We start from the raw sequence: 19,738 nt of genomic DNA on the forward strand, positions 1-19,738 counted from the left end.
CGGGACTAAGGGGCATATCATCAAGCACGGCGTTACGACTATCCCCGCTTTAGCGGCAGAAAACTGCAGCTAAAGTGGCGATAATGGGCTTGATAATATGCCCTGGAGAAGAGAATTCCCATAGAAGCCCAGGTTCACACCAGAACATGGGCTTGTATGGGAATTCACAAGGGCATATTATCAAGCCCATTATCACCAAAGTGGCGATAATCGTAACGCCGTTTCTTGATAATATGCCCCTAAATATTTTGCTGTTTGTTTCGCTGAAATGATAGACTGTGTCCAACTGTAATAATAAAAGATGTACGGATTATAAATAAATTATTCAGTGACAGTACAGTTTCATTTACAGGACTGCAGTAAAATGCAAATGCCTGGAAGTTGTGTAGCGCTTCATGTTCGTGAGCGCTCCAATTTTAGCAAACAAAGGCTCTCACAGAGACAGGGACATAAAGTGATTTGAGCAAGATCACACAACCTGGTCAAACTGAGACGCTGTGATTAGAGTGTACAGCAATGTTGTTTTACCATTCATCCACGCCTCTCTAATTACAGCAAAACGTCAGGTCAGACAATCTAGCTTCACACATACTTTCAAACTGTAATCTGATTACACACAATGATTAGATGGTCGAATTATACTCGCCTAATCTGGATTTAAAAGTCGATGCGTGTAAAACGTTTCACTTCGTACAGCAGCAAAAGCACACACACACATTTGAAACCCAGTCGGAGTGGCAAGAAAAAACGATACAAAGCAGCTCGGTTTTCAAAATAAAATTGCAATATTTTATTGCCGTTTTGCTCGTAAGTGGGGGTTCAGAGGGTGACATTGGCTAATGGAATTCATTATCTATAAATAAAAAATCACACAGTCTGTCATATGATGACCATTCAGTCTGAAATTCAGTTAATAAACCGCACGGCGGTACGGTAGCAGCAGTTTCAATCTAGGTCAGCAGGGGATTACGCAGCACACCAACGATTAATGCATCTGGACGCAATCATGCCTGCAAAAATAGCTGCATATTTCAGACCAGACATGCCTTTGTGACATCATAGAGAAAATGCAAATTATTTTTTTTCGGAGCCCCTTGGGGAAAAGGGCTATGCACGTTAATGACAGCTGGCATGAATGCAACTTCTCTGCACAAACGGCTTTTTTGTGTAAATGCTTATTTTAAATGCCTGCGAAATCGCCGATATAATTTGCGGCAGCCCCGAGACACCACCTTCGGATTCCACAGCACAAGAAGCAGACATCCAAGTCGAGTGAATGACCACAAACACGCACGCACGCACACTGAAATGAGGCACGCACTTACCTTGGTGTACTGCGCCGCACGCACACCGCACTGCCTGTCAGGTCTCCCCTTCCTTTAGTGCTGTTGGCACTGCACGGCTGTCACGCTCCACTCGAGGCACATTTATTGCACAGGTCATGGCACCAAATCTATTTTTCTACTGCGGTCTCTCGCAACAATTCCCCTTTGTCCGACTGTACTCGTTTTTTTTTATTGCGGTCCTTAAAAATAAATGGAAAAGAAAACAGCCTCCCTGATTGGCGCACATGGATGTAGCGCACAGGTGTCCTCGCGGCAGCTTAGCAGCCTGTTTTTAAAGCATCCTCGACCAACGCAGACGCAGTCTGCGGCAGTGAATGACTGGTCCTGCTTAATTATAGCGTGTCCTACGTCTATTTCCATGAACTGAAGCATCCGGATGAAAGAAATACCACATTTTTATGTCTGTGGTATATGATGCTAAAGGTGGAAGGGGCTTTGATGTTCCTGTGCAATGAGAAAGATTGGTTGTGGGTTTATTTGGTGGTTCAGTCTTGCTCTGGGAGAACTGCTACCTATGCTTACCCTCCTCTAGAACGTTAATGATTGGTTAACATTATATCTAGTGGTGATTGGAGGTGATTTATCTGTGAGATGACTATAGATGAGACCACACAAGATGTGATGCTTAAATAAAAAATATTCAACAAGTTGTAGCCTGTAGGAACTGAACCTTGTTGAAGGCAGGGCATTAAAAACGGCTATGCATAACTGTGGCATTAATGGCTTTGTATTTTCAACCATTTCTAGACAAAGAAAGTCCTCTTTTCAAATCTAAAGGACACTGTGTCTGGTAAGGACTATCGCCTGGGACGTAGAAGGTGACCTGCGGCATTAAGGTAACCGGAGGTAGATTTTACAACATATGAGATCATTATGGCAGATTCCCTTTTAGGGGACGATTACGATGTCATTAGGAAAGGCTCAGGATGGGATTCGGTATTGTAGAATTCGATTTGGAGCACTTGTTTCCTACCGAATCGTACAGATTTCCCAACGACCGATTACGATGATTAGAAACCATTCGAGCAGACTGAATCGGCTCCGAAAGGCATCCAGACAGCCCAATTCTTTTAGAGCCGATTCGTACAGCTTTATGGATATGATTTCCGGACGTGCAATTACGATGACCGATTCAGACAGCCCGACTAATTCAGTTTGCCCGAGACTAAGCGGCTGCCAGAATCTGTCTTGGGGGGCCCGTTGCAGGACCCCCTTCATACTGACACCAACGAATGTAGCCCGTGGGGGTACCCAAGGGACCCGTCTTCCCAACCATGCACAATGTGGCAGGCACAATGGGGTGCCCCGATAGGGTGCAAGGTTTTCCCCTACCACACATTTTTTCAATGGGAGCCTGTGTTCTCGATCAGAACACAGGCTCCCATTGAAGTCAATACGAGTCCGACCGAACGATGTTGGGAAGCATCGTAATTAGTCATCCGGTCTCATAGGACCCAATTCGTTTGGAAACTATTCTGGAACCGATTTGTTTGGGACAGTTTCCTAACGACATAGAAATCGAGTCCTTAGTAGTAATATTTGATTTTCTAGACTTCTGAGCAACCTTTCTTAGGGCATCATAGAAGACAGCATCCTTGAGTTTAATTATGTGCCTATTTATTTCAACATTTGTAAAAATGCTTGTTGGCATCAAAGGATACTTTGGAAGCAATGACCCATGCATCTTGTTTGTGAACAAGGGAAGTGAAACAACTGATTCGGAATTAGGTTGAAATTGTTTTGCGCTGATATCTTGGTTCCTATTTTCCACATAGTATTTCATAAATGTTTGACAAAAATATTGAGTTGGAAATATCATCTTACCATAATATAATGTATAATTTAACATGTAAAATATAATTGTCAGAAATATCACAGGTACAACTATTATTTTTTGTGTTGTTAATATAGATATAAAAACAATTGTTAAAAAGAACATAGTAGTTTTTTTCAATATTGTAGTATTATAGGTGTCATGTTTAATGTTTTTGGCCTACAATGTTTACATGTTTTAGGAGTGAAATGTTTGTTATGCATCAGTCTAGGTTGTTTTTGTAATATTTTCGTTATTCAGCTTCTTTTAGTAGAAGGATGTAGGTTTTGTAAGTGAAAAGGGTGGGTAGCAATTTTTTTAAATTATATTGAAGATTTTATATGCTGTAAAATATGCTGTACTGTTAATGGTAATGTAAATTTTATTTTAACAATCTCATTTCATTTTTATTTTATTTGTCATGTAAAAGACTGTATTTTTTAAATAATGTATACAACAATTAAATGTAAACAAATGTAATATATTTGTTTGTTACTAAAATAGTATGTTTTTATTTTAAGTTCTTAAATAATTATTTTTTATGGATAGAGTTGTTCATTTTAATTTTTTATTGTTAAGAAATGGAGAATTTAGTATGTAGTTTGGTTTATTTGTTTTGTTTGTTTCTATATCTTATAAAATATATTACTTTTACCTTTTTAATTTTGAAATAGAATTATGGTATCCAGTTTAATTTTTAAAGAATTTTTACAATACATAACATTTTATTTATTTGTATTTAATATTCAAATGTAAATTTGAGTATATTTTTACTTTATTTTTTCATTAATTTAAAATTTATTTTGGTTGAACTAAAATACTACATCTAACCCCTTTAATATCCAACACATTTTCTAATATAGCTTATATTTGAGCTGTAATACTAAATATTTAGAAAATATTCAACATTTAGCATTACAGTGTTTATTTTTTACTACAAATTATTGTAACATTATTTGCATTTACTTCACATTTATACATTTGTTTTTACATTTTCCATGCATGGTTTACTTCTATTTTGTTTTTACAAAACATTTTATGTAGACAGTTTACTTTTCAATCTGTTGTATTTTCTCCAAATATTTCAAAACCATTTTTAATAAAAAAATACATTTTTGTAAGCACATGCATTCTTAGTATATATTAATAAATATTATAAATTAATAATATCATGTTATAGTACTTTTTAATATATTATATATTCATTTTTGTATATGTTGTAACATTTTAATAAGATTGTTAAGCATGTAAACAATTTTTTATAAAATAAAGATAACAATATTAATATTTATTTTTCAAGAACCACTGTTTTTGATGGATGAGCAGCTTTTTGTTCTTAGTTTTCATTTAGCAGCCAAACTTTTTTAATGCTACCCTTATATTTTAGTGTATTTACCTAGTTTTGGGATTTCCCTAGTTCCTGTTTGTCACAGTCTTCTGCTGCTATTCTACAGACCAGGTAAGACTTTTTAAAGTTAATGTTTAGGTGATGGGGGTACAACAGATATATTTAGGGTGAGTTACATTAGTTTAGTGTTGTGTTTTGTTTTTATAATGTAGTTCAGTAGGTCCTATTGTATTATGTGTAGTTTAATATAGAACATTCATTATTTGAATGGTATGTTTACTGTTTTATATTAAATGTATTGTATTTTAATGTTTATGGGTTATTTGGTTTATGTGGGATGGTATATAATATTTTATTTTACCAGTTTTTTAACAGGGAGGAGGATTTGTCCTATTTTCTTTTGCATTTGTTTTTAGAGGAAATTAGGCTGGTTATATTTGAATCAACATAAATTTTTCATTACCGCTTCGTAGTGGGAGCCTTTGCCGAGAGAGAGACGAAGCATTGCGGGAAGAGCCCGAGTGTTGGGGCGGACTACGAGACCCACAACCACAGCGCTGAGAGTACCAGCCCCCCCCGCCGCCTACTTAGCTCCTCGCAGCATGCGCTGCGCGGATGCCGCTTCGTAGTGGGAGCCTTTGCCAAGAGAGAGCTGGAGCATTGCGGGAAGAGCCCGAGCGTTGGGGCGGACTATGAGAACCACAACCACGGCGCCGAGAGTACCAGCCCCTCCCCGCCCCCTTACTTAGCTCCTCGCGGCACTCGCTGCGCGGGACTCATGTGGGTGCGCGCCGGACGAAGCCCGGGCCAAGGGCGGGCCCGTTTTAGCCCGTTCGAGACCGTGAGAGGCCGAGCCGGGCCCCCCCTCTTACCTGACCTTCATCACAAGGTTAGTGCTGTTTAGCCGTCCAGATCTCCTGAGTTGGCATTCAGCTCTGGTATTTGTATCGTTTGGCTTTGCTATATAATTGCACTGCAGGATCTCTTTTGATGGCCGCTAATGGAGGAAAGCGGAGGAATCCCGCTATAGGGGGGTCAGTGGTGGGCACATTGGACCAGTTCTTGATAAGAGCTACATCGGTGTTGGCACATGAAATCGCCCTGACTGAGCGGCGCTTATCGCTGGATCCCATGGCATCGAAACAATCATCCCTGGGCGACCTAAGGCACGCAAGGTCACCAGAGCAGCACATTGTCATGGCTGATAATTATACTTCAGTGCAAGGAGGAAGCCATCAGCCTCCGCCGGCCCCAAAGAACCTTGTTAATGTACCTTCTTCATTGGGACTTGCACTTACTGTTGAGCCTGCTGTTTTGCCCTCTAGAGACCCTGCCAGTAGTTCACCTTCCCGTCCCTTGACAAGGTCTGTTTGCAATCCCGCTCAGCAAACTGCGGCCCAACCTCCAGTTCCAGCTACGAAGAGAAAGCGGGGTGGGGCTTTGCAGAGGAACAAAAATCACAAAAACCCTAAAATCCAAAAACATTCTAGAACTGATGTGAGGGAGTCCACTGACACTTCACCAGGGGCGGAGATTTGATCACCAACCTGCTCAATGGTGCTGTCAGACCTAGATTCAACAGAGGTTTGTTCCCTACGAGCTGGAGAGGATCTACTGGTAAAAATGGGAGCCCTCTTTACTTCATCTCTTAGGCCTCTTCTTGACAGACTCTCTCTAATAGAGGACAAACTTGTGCATATTGAATCTTGTTTGGTACTAAACAAATTGACCAGTAACTTGCCAGGGTGGGGTCAGTCTGGGTCAGTTGACGCAACTTCTGCTCCAATATATAATCCTCCAGTCTCCAATGGCTTACCACTTGTACTTCCAGGCGACCCGATATTACCTACTTCTAGGGGGTTAGTTGAATTGAGCCCCCAGAGAATTCGGGCAATCCACCTCATGGTGAGGGAGACCCTAACGTGACCTCAAACCAAGCGATCTCTTCCCGGGAGGGTGGTTTAATGTTGGTTCCTACGAGAAATGATAAAGCTGAAAATTTCCAGAGACCTGTGCCAGGCCGTGATTTAAAAATCTCTAGACCCCATGTATAGATCTGCCACCTGAATCAATCCTGTACGTTGTTGTCTTGGCCGGTGTCCCTGGGTTGGACCATGGTAAGGAGGAATTATATTCTGACCTTAAAAATAAGTGTTCACATTGGTTAAACCTCAATAGACCACTCCCACCACAGGAACATAGTGAAATCTTGTTTGCCCGGACAGTTAGCTGGGTGGGCCAGAGCAAGAAGGACATCGAGGGTGATTGTATCCTGATTAATTTCAGAGATAGCCAGGTGGTTAACTACATATGCGACTGGCACCAAATAAGGGGGCATCACGGATAAGGTCACTTTCCTTAACCTACTTCTATCCCCCCTATTCCTTCTATCCCTTTTCAGATTGCTGGGGTCAACAACGGGTAGGCAGGGAATTTATGCCACAGGTGAGAAGCAAAAACATTAGTTATACTAACCATGATGTTCCCCCCTTTGTTCTCCCCCTAAATAATAGATTCAGCACCCTATACCAAGTTGACTGACTGACTTGTTGCAGTCAAGTTTCTCGACTTGCTGAGGGAGACACGTTTAAAGATCAGTCATCAATCCTGAAGAGGGGTTTAATAATTGAAGATACCTATAGGGGAGCCAATGATGACACTGAGGGGGCTACAACCTGCAGTCCATCTGGCAGGGCGGAGAGCTTGCAAGCTACTACTGCTACCCAGGGAGAACTTTTTTTTTCCACGAACGCCATAGGATTCAATAAGGGTCAGGAAGTGGTGGTGTTTTATAACTCCCTGTTGAGAAGTAATGATTGGGTCCAAACAGAGAATGACAAAAGGGAAATAGTGAGCCACCACAATTCTAAGGCTGAAACTACGGGTCCGCAGAGAGCCAGCGCAGCCTTAATACCAGGTTTAAGGATATTGTCCTGGAATATAGCTGGGCTGAAAGCAAAAATGGACATCCCTGAGTGGGACGAATTTATCAACTCCCACGAGATTTCCCTATTCCAAGCTACCTGGGCTTTAGAGTCGTTGAACAGAGCTGGGTTTGCCACTTATAGCAAAGCGGCCACTCAGGGGCCAAGGGGCAGGCCTTTCAGGGGGTTGGGTATCTGGGTTGCTACACATCTTGGTTGTTTAGTTAAGCCGATAGACACCCACTCTCCCGATATTTTTTGCATTATACTTTCCCGTAATAATTTCCCTAAGATGGCTATTATCAACGTATATTCACGCCCTGTTAAGTATGGGCAGACCGCGCAGACGTTAGACTGCCTGTCCGCCCTTCTTTCTACGTTACCCTGGCAAATCTTCCCCATTATTGGTGGAGATTTCAACTCCCACTTTGAACCCCTAAATGGTCTATCCCACCCCATAACAAGTGATGAGGATGCTTCGTGGGGGATCCCAGCGTGCATTCACTACCCCTTGAGGGGTTGGACCCCTCTAGCTCTGCAGCTGACCACAGTGACCCTTAACCATTTCTTGAGAGCGTGTAATTGCCGATTGTTTGCGGACAATCCAGGGAAACATACATTTGAAAGAAATGGCCAGGTGTCCACAATAGATTCTATTTTGGTGAAGGTGGGCTTCTGGCACAGGATGCTGAATTTCCTGGTCCGGTCTCGTATTGAAAGCGATCATAATCCTCTAGTCATTACCTTGGATTGGTGTAACTTGGCAGCAAGGCACGCTGAGATTGCTCAGCCTACCCCTAATTTAATTGCTACAGAGGGAGGGAGAAGAGTCCGCTGGGCAACATTTTTACAAACACCCGAGGCAAAGGCTTCTTTGTATAATTCTATTATACCCTTTTTGGAAAAGGCTAGTTTTACTTCAGATAGTTGTAGTGACAATGATCGTTTAGAGGAGTTGGGGGTAAACCACCAGGACTTGGTTGGAACACTGTCAGAGTTTTTCTACACTTCTTCAACCAAGAAAAGAAAGGAAGAAAGAGGTAACAGTCCTTGGCACAATAGGGCATGTAGAGAAGCAAGGACTGATCTGTTGATCAAACTACGTGAGGGGGACGTCGCACCCATTAGGGAGGCTAGAGCTTTTTTTAAGAAAATCATTTTAAATGCAAAATCTGAATGGGAGATTGAGAGGTGGCAGTCTATTAAGAAAGCCCTAGATGATAGGGACACAACAGGGTTCTGGAACCTGTTGAAGACAGGCAAATCAGAGGGTAAGAATGCAATTGAGCGAAACCTTGGGGAGGAAGTCTAGCATTCCCACTTTGAAAAGTTATATTCAAAGTCTCAAGTGGGAACTGTTGTAATGGGGCTACTAGTGATTGAATCTATTCATGTTTCATTTGCTGACATCCCTCCTTACTGTTTGGGTGAGATATCAGTGACCTTGGACAAAGTTCTGCCTAACAAGGCACCTGGGTGGACAGGGTCCCAGGAGATCTAAATAAATCCGAGCAGGTAGTTTGGGCTCCTTATCTGAGGTTCCTTTTTAAAGCAATCCTCCAGGGCTTGACAGCCCCCCAAATGTGGGCGGGGGCTGAGATTATTCCAATTTTTAAAAAAGGTTGTCCCCTCGAACAGGCTAATTACAGGCCTATAAGCCTTATTGACGTATCACAAACATTTTTGCACGCGTTCTTTTGGGAAGACTCCAGAATTGGATGGATGACCATAACATACTGACCCCTCTTCAAGCCGGATTCAGATCTAAAACCTCAACCTTAGCTCAGGTGTTTAGACTCCAACTGATCTATTGGAAAACGATCATCTTTGAGGGAGGGTCACTCTACCTAACATTCGTTGACCTTAATTCGGCATTTGATTTGGTAGATAGAGACCAGCTGTGGGGCCTCCTGCAAGAAATGGGGGCACCTGTCTACCTTTGCCAACAGTTAAAAAACCTCCATGAAGGCACTTTTGCTCAAATCAGGTTAGGGAATAGAGGGGAACTCTCAGCTCCGATCCCCATAGAGAAGGGCATAAGACAAGGTTGCGTCCTTGCCCCAACATTCTTTTCCCTTTTTCTAAATGGGCTGATTGCGGATCTCTTAGCAGTTAAGGACATAGATTCTCCTAAACTTACAAATCGCAAAATACCAGCATTAATGTTTGCGGATGACACACTGCTCCTATCTAAAACACCTATGGGGATGCAGCGTGTCCTAGAGACATTCAGCTCGTTTTGTAAGAAAAGGAACCTTGAGGTGAACTTAAAGAAAACTAAGTATATGGTCTTCCATGCAGATACTACAAATTGCCCACACCCTTAAATGGATTCAATTGCCCTTGAGAAAGGGCCTGTTTTCGACTATTTGGGGCTTACCCTAAATGATACTATGGACTGGTGGCCACAGATCTGCAAGGCGTATCTAAAACTCATCCAGGTCAGCGGGGGGATTTTAAAAATTCACAGGAGTTGTGCAGTAAAGGTTATTGGCCCCCCTGTAGAAATTTTTAAAGTTCATGCAAAGGGTGCCTCTTTGTATGATGCAGAATTATGGGGCCATTCCCAGATTAAAACCCTGACAGCGATTGAGAATAACTTTTTAAGGCAACTCTTAGGTCTTCCTAATAGTTCCCCTTTAATCCCCTTACGGATGGACCTAGGTATCCTCCTCATTGCCGAAGTGATTGCCTCTCGTCCGTCACCTTACTGGCGACGGCTATGGAGTACTCCTGAGCTGGCCAACTATAGAAAGGAATTAAAATCAGTCATGTTCACTCTGGGGTCGGGGAAAATCCCATGGTTATCCTATATTCGGAATACCTTACGCCAAATTGGAAGGAGTGATTTGTGGTCTTCACCTGAGGAATCATGCCCTGCCACCTCTAAACAGTCCCTAAACTCTGCTAGTAAAGAAAACCACCTTATGTCTACTTACAGGGTGACACAGACATAAAGTTTAACTACAAGGTTTCTGGATGTTAAGTCACTCTACAAAATGGAGCCGGCCCTAGACCTCATTCAACCATTTCTAGCAAAGAAATTGTTTCTCCAATTTCGACATGGGATGCTCCCGCTATATGCATTTTATAATAATTGGTTTGGAGCTAACAAACTATTATGTCCCGGGTACAATGAGACCGAAGAAACAGAGGCAGAGGCCCATGTGATCTTTGTTTGCCATGCTTATAAGGCAGCAAGAATAAAGTGGGTCCTTCAACTCAGGAGGAATTTAGGAATTAGAAACTTTAGTGATGTTCTTAGGCTATTTAAGTATGATACACACACAGTTTTTGTTGCTGCCATAACAAATTTTCTCTTTGCAATGTGGTGTAAGCGCAGATGTTTAGTAAAAAGTTAAGGTTGTGAAATGCAAAGACGCTGCCTATTTAATACTGTTCTCCTAGATCTTAAATGTTATTAACTGATGCTTGTGTTTCAATCATGCTTTTTAGCTTATCTATTTATATTTTTTAATGAAATGGCCCCCATGATGTTCTCCCCCCACAAGATGTGATCTGCTGCCCTAAACTAACATTTGCCTCTCTGCCTATTGCACCTTATGATCCCCATGAAAAATGTATTACCACTTTGTTCCCAATCCCCTCCGCTTTTAACTTTAGTAGGTTATTTTATTTTTCGATGTCACTAATGAAATTGTGCTTTTATGGCAGTAATTGCCGAAATAAAGTTTATATTGATTGATTTTTCATTTTCTTACTTTTTCAGTTTTCATGGAGCATTTTTTTATTTGATATTTTGGGTTTTTACTGCTTTCAAGGACTATGCTTCTTTGTGTGTCTATAATTACATATATTTAAGTTTTACAATTATTTGTGGTTTATTTCAATTAATTTGTGTGGAATTATTTTCTGTGGATTCGTGGAAGATTATGGACATCAACTACAAAGCTGTAAGATATATTACTATATTTTTAATCTGTGGGAAATGTTTATTAGTTTCCCAGTTGTTTATTTTATTGTAATGCTTGATCAAATGTTATGTATTGTGAGTCTTTATCGGTAATTGTCAGCAGGTGTTTCGTTTTCTTGCAATGGTATATGTTGATATTTAATATGTAATAATTTATTTAGCAATGTCATTTTAATTTATTATTATTTATTAGTCTTAAGGTATTTTGGTTTTAATATTATACATAAAGTATACTGCATAGTAAAAATTGGTAGTTGGTTTTTAGTTGTAGCTGGAATATATTTTTTTTAGTGCTAGGTAGGCCTTTGCTATTAATAAACATGTGTACATTGCTTTGTAGAATTCCATACATTTCTTTTGTTTTGGTTGGATATTTTAGGTTTTATTTTATTAATAAATTGTTCTATTTTAAGTTGTTGATAGCTTTGCTTATTTTGGCTTTTTAGGAATTGATAGAGGATAGGGTGACTTTGGCCTAGTGTGGAAGGCTTTGTGCCATTGTTTAACAGCTTTGTTTGTTTTGACTTGTGGAGCCACAGTGCTGTCGTATACATTCCAGGGGTATTGTTTAAAAAGCAATTTCTAAGTGAGCACAACTAATTGCTGTGAACAAGGGAAGGAGGAGCAGGGAGACAAAACAATTCAGGAGACATGTGGTAGAGGAAAGACTTTTTCATATATTTAGTCATATATTCAAAGGCAAGAAAAATAATTAATTAATCAGTCAAAAGGCATTGTGTTGTACTGAAGTTATGTAACCTGTGTTATACTGTACACAAGTGCTCGTGAAGGGGTGAACGGCACGGGTGACAGTGAAGGATTATACACAGTGGAAAAGGTACAAACAACGCAAATCATATATACAGTGTGTATTCATAGTGAAGCCCATACAATGAAGGCAGTCAGTACAAAATGATTTTCAAGGCAATCACGAGAGAGGCGCCATAAATTACGCTGTGAAAGTCGACGGTATTTCGGCCTATATACAATGTTAGACCATCATCAGGACCAGGTTACAGTTAGTCAAGGAACAGTGCTGTAAGGGGAGAATAAAAACACTAAATTTGCCATCCATTATTCACAAGTGGCTTTGTGTTAGCCTTATCAGGTTATTTTATGTAGTGTAAATTATTATTCTCCGGTCATTGTTCCTGTTATCATTCATGAGGAAGGGCCTCTTCACTATTTTCAGTAGTTATACTCTGTGGAACATTTTTGCCTTGAGAGCTTTTAGGAGCAGCAGGGGTTACAGTTACAGCCTCTCAACTGCAGGCTATGAGTATTTTTAAATTAAGGACATCCAGTCATGCAGTCAGGAATGTTTGGTAAGATATTTTTGCAGGATTGTTCCTGTAGATTCTTCAGAACTAAGGTCTGGTAAAACATTTCTAATTTCTATTTCTGTCATGTTTAGTGCATGACTATGCTTTCTATCATTAGTTACTACAGTGGTTTAGGGGTAGCTCCCCCATAAGAAGAATTAGCATACTACTTTGTACATTAACCTTGTATATTTTCCTATATGTGACAATATTTGTTTTTCTTTTGGGAAGTGATGTATGTGGTTCTTTCTTCCATCTTATCTGTAACGTTTGGAGACATACATTATTAAAATGGTTTTAAAATTATATTGTTAGGTAAGTATTTAAATGTACATTGGATTTTTTTTCATATTGTATTTTCATATTTGGTGCCATTTTATATTCTGGAATTGTTTCTTCAGGTTTTCTTTATTTGTGCCGAGTTGAAGGATCTGTGATTGATTTTTACCTGTTCAAAAAATAAATGTTTGTTATAATTAAATGTAAAAAAATGTTTGTCTAATTTTAGGGCTACATTTATGTTTCATTTATATTATTTAATGTGATTTTGCTTGTGTAATACTTAATATTATTTACTTACTTTTTAATTTGTTTTGTGGAGTGTGCAGTTTGGAAAGGTACAGTTTTTCTTTTAGTGTTCTTTTTTGTGTGTGCTGTTTCAATGAAAGGGAAATAGAAATAAATATATTAAAATGGTTTTTAGTTTAAAGTTTACCAGTTAGTATTATTTAATTGCTAATAAGTAAGGTTATATTTATATTAGTTACTTTTTAAAGTTGATTGTATTTTTCTTGCACTTTGATTATACTTTTCTTTTGTCTAGAGTCCTGCAGAGTGTTGGTTTTGTGAAGTTTTAACATTTTTGCTGTCCAATAAAGCTCCTTTTTTGTGCCTTTTAGTTTCGCCTGCACAGCGCTTGCGCTTTGTTTGAGAAATCAATTATTTTTAATATAAACTTAAAAGGAACTTACTTCCCGCCTCCTCTTTTACCTAGCTTCTCATTGGATCCTGTGAATGCCACTTACCTTTCCTCCATTTCTATTGGCTGTAGCATATTTTCCTGCATTTACCAATGCTTGCTCCTCATCTGCTTCTCTTATCAGTTTCCTGCTACCGAAACACTGTTAACAAGTGCTTTGGTGGAACTATATTTTCATAAAGTTTTGCCTTTTACTATTGCAGCATATTTATATAACAAAGAAAAATATGGAAGATTCTGGGAATTAGATCAAAGTGGTCAAGTATATGGGAAGCACAAACTCGATGTTCTGTCTAGCTACTCAATTCTACCAAACACAAGCACCTAAACCCAGCACAAAAGTTATGGGTGGTCATCCAAAAGGCACACTGATTGAACAATTGACGATTATAACACCCTGGGAGAAAAGGAACAACAAACTGAATACTATATATATAATTTATTTAATGGGGGTACATATAATGGAGCTCTTAAAGCTGTACCTTTAACTATGGGTGGGCACAGTAACATCTAAGGGCAATAAAATGCAGGAGTCCTATAATTTACAGGGAACTAGAAATTCAAATTCTGCTACAAATACCAATAAGCTTCTGTTGGTGTAGACACTGAAAATGACATGCCTTTGCGCAGCTCCCTCGCTACTAGAAACACTGAGAACTCTGAGCATTTCGTCATAGATATCTGAGAATGAATACTGCACTACTAAAATGCAGAACAGTAATTCATGACCCTTTCTAGCCTAGACATTTCAACTAATTCAGACACACCAGCAAAAACATCTGCTCATTATGCTGATGTCAAGGTTGATAATATCTTAACACAAAGGTCTCTGGCTAAAGTTGCATGCAATATCTGCATGTTGATGGTTCAAATAGAACAGTGAGAAAAGAGGATTGCTGATGCTGAAGAGGCAACCACTTGTGTAACAGAAGTAGTGAGTGGACAAACAGATCAAAGGCAAAGCTTTATTTATTTATTTATTTTTAGTCCTCATTGTGCATCACTTATAGTAAGGGTTTATCGGGGTTGCCCCTTTTTTCCCTTCGAAATGTAATCTGTACCTATCACCATATGTGGACCTTATTGGAAAAAATTTGGGGGCCCCTTACTTCCCATTACTATTGTAGAAGGTTTTAATTCTGGGTGGATTGAGCTAGCCATCATGGCTACTCTAATAGGCCTTCAATCCTATTATGTGTTGCTTGCACTTAATCATAGGACGTACTTATAAGGAAGACAAGACCAGGAGAAAGAACAGAATAAAACCATCAGACATTCTTAACTTATATACCCCGAAAGTGATTTTCCCACAGTTCCCAGAAAGTAAATTTTTTTGAAAATGGTTTCTTTTTTTTAATCTAAGTTATAGGTTCTTAGCACTGAAGATAGCCACTCCTCAAGAAGCGGAGCTATTGGCATGAACCATTTTACACATATCTCTCTTCTGGCTAATAAGATTAAAAGAAACACCAGACTCTCTTCCCATTTTGTTAATCTGTTTGCTGATGTAGACCCGGAAATCCCAAAAAAGACCATCTCCATACTCACTGTTAGCTGTTTTCCCAAAACCTCTTCTATGGTCTTACCCACCGCCTTCCAGAAGTCCTCGAGATGGGGGCACTGCCAGAACATATGCAGGTCATTGGCCTTCGGTAAGCCGCATTTTGGACCGGACTTCACCGTAGATCCGCTGAATTTTGACAGTTTTTCCGGCGTCCAATAAGCCCTGTGGGTTGTATATAAGTGGTTTCTTTTTAAAGCCGCAGAAGTTACTATTGACCAGCATTTGCTCATAGATACTTGCCATAAGAGGTTTGTATCCAGCATTGGCAGATCTTTCCCCAAAATTTTCTCCGGAATCCAAAGTTCTTCCTCCCATGATGTTATGAGGGCCCAGTACCAGAATGATATCTCTTTCTTGAAGGGCTTCTCCAACATTTTGCTTTCTAGGGTTGTATTGCCTGTTCTGGTTTCTTTCACTGATTTTGCCCAACTTGAAAGGTGATAATATTTAAACTTAGCTAGAGAAAGGTTTGTGATTTCATTTAATGTTTCCCAGTCTAAGATTTTATTCTGGTATAGAATTTGCCCCATACTACTACTCCTGCTGATTTTAGGGGGAACGACAAAGAATCTTTAAGACACTCCGGAGTACTAGGTGAGTCCCAAATAGGGGCTTTATCGCTATGAAGAGGGATATTCACAGTCGACCTAATGCAGTACCATAATTTTGCAGCTGCTCTTAGAGTCTTCAGCTTAACTTTTTTGAAAAATTTCGGGTGACCGAATTTAAAGAGGAAGTGACTGGTGTTATTTGTCATTATTTGCAATCAAATGCAAAGCTTGTAACATAAGCTCAGGGATATGGAGCACCATCAGTGATTGAATAATCTAAGATTGATAGGGATTCCAGAAGGCTTGAAGGGGGAGAGCGCAGTAAATACATAGACTATTACAGCAAACATTCCCTGAGTTTGCTACTTGGCATCTGGAAAGTCAAATTCAACATGCTCATCATATCACATTGTGGTTAGACAGCCAAGTCTCTTGAAATATTAATAGATAGCATCCCTTTATGATTTTTATAAGGAAAATCTGCTACTTCAGACTATCTACTTAAACGTGTGCCCACCTGTACCTTTGAGAAGTGGCTCAATCTCCTTTTTTGGATGTTCAGACTTCTGTCAATTCATTATACAACTGGGTTGGCGATTATGTCACATGAGTCTTTGAAAAAGGCTGATGCTTAGGTCTGTCTGAAACACACGGCTCATCTAAAAATTTTAAGAGATGGAAAATTCAATTTCTGCTATTCTCACGGGGATGCAGCTGCAATGCAGCAATGGAACCAGGTGAAGGATATACTGGGAGATACCCTGCTGCCCTGCTGCTGCTTTGGGACTCAAAGTCCCACAAATCCTTAACCCCAGGAAAGGACGAGCCGCTGCAAGCTTGAAAGGCGCATGCCACCTCCTGTAGCACAGGATATACTGGGAGATAGCCTGCTGCCCTGTTGCTGCTTCGGGAATCGAATTCCCACAAATGCTCGAGCCTAGGTAGTCGGGGTTGCTGCAAACGTCCCATGCCATAAGCCTTGGAAAGTGGCATCAGTAAGACCAGGGCAGGGCCACCCCCTAGGCTCTGCAAATGGGTGCTCCTTCAACAATTTAACTTCATGTCAGGTACTGTAATTACAATACAGGATGTTCAAGTCTCCTGCTACTGCACGTAACGATTTTGTGCACCTTTGTATATTGGCTGGGACAGGTCCTTATTCCTTGGCTTCAACCTATTGTGTGACCATACCTAGTGCCCATTGGCTCTGTTTCTTACCAGTTTTTCTTCTGTGCATTTTTGCATATTTGTTGGGGTGGGACCTCGTTCCCCAGTCTAGACTTCTTGCATGCTTGAACATCTGCTGGAGTGGCCCCTAATGTCTGTGGCATTGTTTGCGGGGGATTCCAGCCCCCAGGAACCATCATGCCAGGAGGCACCAGCACCTACCACGTTGCTGTTATTACCGGACTGTGGTTGAGCTGTGCTAGCTCCCTCCTTTCTCTCTTAGCTTTGTAACAATTTACCTGAATTAGGATGGGCTAGAGTAAAAAGCACCTCAACAGACATTGGAAGCTCACAGTCCGCTGTCTTCAAAGGCATCTCTAAGTCCTCAATTCTTTCTTATTTAACAACAGCAGTGGGAGCAATTAACAATGAAATCAGCAGAGTGGAGTAGAAGGTGGGTATTCTATCAGCCCCTATGATGCCTGTAGTTACCCCTGTGGCTTCTCCTCTGACTGGCTCTGATACCAGGAACAATGTCCCCACACGGGAGACTTGTGTGTTCCAATCTATGGGGCTATTGACATAACTGTTATCGTGGATGTTCACAAAGCACTGATTAGGAATTCTCCAGTGAACTGTGGTCCTCCGGCATCCAAACAGAAAGAAGGTGAAAATGTTGATGCAGTACTGATGCAGATTGGGACTAAAGTTAGGGGCAGATTAACTCCCTGTCTTCCACAAAGGACATTGGTCAGAAATTGTCTGGAGATCATGCCATAAGCACTAATCTCAGTGAGCTTCTCCTGTTGCAGGGATTCTGCACATACACATAACTATGCGCAGGATTATGGGACCTCGGTGTATAGGGGCTGTGCTTTCCTACCACCTTATTGCCCACGAGTCCAGGACCGACTAACTATAGAGTCTCACTCACTCTCCTACTCACACATGCAGGAACAAATGATTAGACACCCTAGAACACAACACCCCTGGATCTCTCAGAAATCGCGGTAAAAGACACACCTTTTCGCTCACATTCTGTTACTTGTCTAAAATAGGATCTGACAGAGACACGTAGATAGTTCAAAGTATTTATTTTAACTAACGTGCTCTAAAATGCAGTATACTTGCCACAACAAAAATAAAGATGCTTAACACCACTATGGTTAGCATTGCAGTAAGGCCATATATCATAAAGGGAGACATCATTATACACAGACTATGGAGAAAGGACTACAATGCCTATGCTCCCTCCCCTTGGCTAGAATAAGTTTTATTATATATTAGAAGATCTCTGGGCTTTGTCAGCAGACCCCATACATCAGTCCATAGATCGTATTTCAACATCACAGGTGCGTGTTGCTCTTCTGCCTAGAAAGATCCCTCTCCAAGTGTGTGTTATCCCCATAATATCAAAGTATGAGTCTCCAGCAAAAAACAGCTGCATTGGTATGTTTTGTCTAGATGCTAGGGCCTGACCGGGGGGGGGGGGGGGGCGTGGCTTGGACGCCGATGGCGATGGTCGCCTGAGAGCTCGGCTCCGGGACTGAGCCCACTTTGATTCTGCAGATCGGAGTCCGCGGGGCACCCCGGCCCCCGCAAACCGACGATCGGACCAGTGGAGACCTGCTGGGACGCCCGGTGATACTCGAAAATCGGTTGTTCCGACGAAAAAACAATGTTCAGGGGACCGCGGAGCGGGACCCAAGATGGCGCCAGACCTTCTCGATTGCTTTGTCGAGACCCTAGACCTGTGGGAGCATAGCAGGGCTCAGCGCATCCTCTCTACATCCTATCTCTCCGAGACACGTTAGTCTGGTTGACGATTTGGAAGGATCCGAGCACAGTGGCCGTCCCCAGACGAACTGTTAGCTGAATTTTCGTCGGAATCAGAACACGGACGACCGGAGGCCCTGTGTGGGAAGACGGTCCCACGAGCCGCACCCAACTGCCCCCCACCGAGTGGCTGAACTTCATGGGCAGCACAGCGACCTGGCGCCACAGAGTCTCCGGCGGCACTGGTGACTCTCGTTCCGGATCCTCATCGGCCAGGCGGGCCTGCCCGACCTGGCGCCGATCGTCCCCGCCTCCCCCTCATTGGCCTCCGACGACACGGCGGTGGCACGGCCCGAGATTTCGGAGGAGCAGCGGGCCCTGGCGACGACGATCGACGACCCTCGGCACAACGACTGCGTGCCAGGAGCGCCATAGTCGACGCCCGCACTCGGTGGTGCCTCTGACGAACTTTCCTCCACGGGACTCAACCGCCATGGGAAAACCGAGGGGGCCCAAAGGGACCACCCCAGCCGCCTCGGATACGGAGGCGCCGGATAAGGATGAACGAGGAGACCCGGAGAGCTCTGGTGGTCCCCACTTACAACAACAATTTGACCGGGTCCTGGAGGCGATCGCAACCACGCGCTCGGCCCTACAGCAAGACATCGCCCAGGTTGCGACGAGCTTGGGCCTCCTCAGGGCGGACCACGGCAAGCTCTCGGACAGGGTTAAGGAGGTGGAAAGCTCAGTGAAGGTCCTGGAGCTGGCACAGAAGACTCTGGCCGCGACAATGAAGGATGCCCTGTCCCGGATCGAGGCCTTGGAGAGACGGGCGGAGGATGCTGAAGGACGCAATAGGCGGAACAATATCCGGGTGGTGGGCCTGCCGGAAAAGATCGAAGATGGCGACATGGTGGCCTACTTGGAAGCATGGCTCCGGGACGCAGTAGCCCCAGAGGGTCTGTCCTCCTTCTACACCCTGGAACGGGCACACAGAGTGCCGGCGAGGCTGCC

At 42.0% G+C, this 19,738-nt stretch overlaps 1 protein-coding gene across 1 annotated transcript in view; it reads right to left on the bottom strand.

The window, feature by feature from the left end:
• Positions 1 to 1,625, bottom strand: part of PIGZ (phosphatidylinositol glycan anchor biosynthesis class Z (Gwada blood group)) — a 79,489-nt gene extending 77,864 nt beyond the window's left edge. The window contains exon 1 of the mRNA XM_086944247.1: positions 1,326 to 1,625. The gene's annotated coding sequence lies outside the window, so the exon portion shown is untranslated. The remainder of the gene's footprint in view (positions 1 to 1,325) is intronic.
• Positions 1,626 to 19,738: the final 18,113 nt, after the last annotated feature.

This window comes from Lissotriton vulgaris, chromosome 11, assembly GCF_964263255.1.
Source record: "Lissotriton vulgaris chromosome 11, aLisVul1.2, whole genome shotgun sequence".
Lineage (NCBI taxonomy): Eukaryota > Metazoa > Chordata > Amphibia > Caudata > Salamandridae > Lissotriton > Lissotriton vulgaris.